Source organism: Podarcis cretensis, assembly GCF_951804945.1.
Source record: "Podarcis cretensis genome assembly, chromosome: 2".
Taxonomy (NCBI): Eukaryota; Metazoa; Chordata; class Lepidosauria; order Squamata; family Lacertidae; genus Podarcis; species Podarcis cretensis.
Genome location: NC_137171.1, coordinates 68,348,810 through 68,351,127, shown reverse-complemented (window position 1 = coordinate 68,351,127; position 2,318 = coordinate 68,348,810).

The window sequence follows — 2,318 nt, the reverse complement described above, 5'->3', positions numbered from 1 at the left end:
GTGAATATCTTGCAACATCTTCATTTGATTTATCAATAAATAAGCTCAGCATTATAAACCTCTCCATACATTTATTTCTGTATTATCTACTTTTTAATTTATTATGCGATTTGGGTGAAAGAGAGATCTGGAATTTTGTTACTAATAACGCACAATGAAAGAACCAAGTCAAACAATCAGCAGAATCTACTCCCTTTGGACTGTAACACTTCTGACTTCAGGCAATTGATTTATGTAGATTAAAAAACCCAAAAAAAAACCCCACCTGTAGCCAGATGATTTAGTTAGACATTGAAGCTAGAACCCATCACCCTGCCATGTTACTTTTTAAAAACTTTTTTATTGATTTCCAATAGAAGAAAAGGAGAAAAAGAAACAGACAGAAATGAGAGGAAAATACAAAAAAAAATCATTTAAATTGATATATAACAATATATATCTGTGTATTCAGCCACAGTCGTGCACTAGTGCAAGAATAAATATTATTGCAATGGGATTCCCTTCCTCTCTGCTTTCCCTACCTGTGCATCCCACTCTGTCCCCTAATTTCCTCTGGAGGATTGGAGAAATCCTCAGGACAGGTTAGGCTGTGCAGAAGAGGAGGCGAGGGGGAGGCCGTTTTGCATGCTGCACAAGGAGAAAATAAGAACATACAAATATAAGAAGCGCCCCAGTTTCTCAACAGAATATCTGCTTATTGCAGGGAAAGGCTGGAACTCTCCCCATCCTGCACCAACTTCAGATAAAGTGTCAGGCTGCGATCCTATGCAGAGTTGCTTGTGAGTGACTCCTTACTTCACAGGACTTACTGCTTAGTAAACATGCATACGGTCAGGGGAAGCTGCGCTGAAGGGCAGAGTGGAGCCCTGCCAAGACTTGGAAGCCTCCAAACTCTCAAAACGCAAGGTCCAGTCTTTCTCCTGTCACCCACAATAATACCAGTATATTGCCACCTCTGTAGATTCTCACCTCTGTCTCCAAGGAGAAGGAACAGTTGAAAAGAGGCCCAAGCAATTATTGTACATAGAAAGGGCTATGGAAGGAGAGGGTGGCAGTGAAGATGCTACTCCCTTTGTGCTGTTATCTTTCTCTCTCATAAGCAATGCTTCCATCGAGCAAGGCACAAGCATAAACTGGGAGATAAGCTGTAGAGAGATTTGGTCCCAAGCCTCTGTATCCCACCATGTGGCTGTTTGCTCCCACAGGAGGCAGTGATGGCTATCACCCTCGATGGCTTTAAAAGGAGGTTAGACAAATTCATGGAGGAGACTATCAATGTGATGTGTCTATGTTCTACCCCCAAAGTAAGAGGCAGCAATGCTTCTGAATACCAGTTGCTGGAAACCACAAGAGGGGAGAGTGCTTGCGGCTGCACTCAGGTCCTCCCTTGGGGATTCTCACACGCACCTGGTTGGCCACTGTGAAAACACAATGCGGGACTTACCTGGGCCATTGGCTTGATTCATCAGGCTCCTCTCTACAAGACGTGTCTTATGAGGAACGGCTAAGGGAGCTGGGCATGTTTAGCCTGGAGAAGAGGAGGTTAAGGGGTGATATGATAGCCATGTTCAAATATATAAAAGGATGTCACATAGAGGAGGGAGAAAGGTTGTTTTCTGCTGCTCCAGAGAAGCGGACACGGAGCAATGGTTCCAAACTACAAGAAAAAAGATTCCACCTAAACATTAGGAAGAACTTCCTGACAGTAAGAGCTGTTCGACAGTGGAATTTGCTGCCAAGGAGTGTGGTGGAGTCTCCTTCTTTGGAGGTCTTTAAGCAGAGGCTTGACAACCATATGTCAGGAGTGCTCTGATGGTGTTTCCTGCTTGGCAGGGGGTTGGACTCGATGGCCCTTGTGGTCTCTTCCAACTCTATGATTCTATTCTATGATTCTAAGAACCTAAACTTCCCCTTTTTAAAAGCTTCTAAGGAAGACAACTGTTTAAAATGTACAAGGTAAAGGAGATTTGGTTAGCAGCAGAGAATAAGCCCTAAGGATGTGGCTTATTCATTTATTCAGAGCCTGAGCAGGCTTTTCACCTTTAGAAGCCACACCTCTGATGGCTTTTCTGCCCCACCAGCTCTTTCTTTATTACACACTGGGGAATTCTCCTTAGAAACAGCTACATATCTGATCTAATGAGATCCTTATATATGCAGTAGTTTTTTCAATACCCTTCAGCGGGAGCACAGTGCTACCATTCCACTCCTGCCCCCTTTCTCTCTATATCCCACATGCAATAGTCTAGCAAGATAAACAGTGCCTTGCTCACCCATTATAGCACGTGTGCCAGCTTTACAAAGTCAGTGGAGAGAAG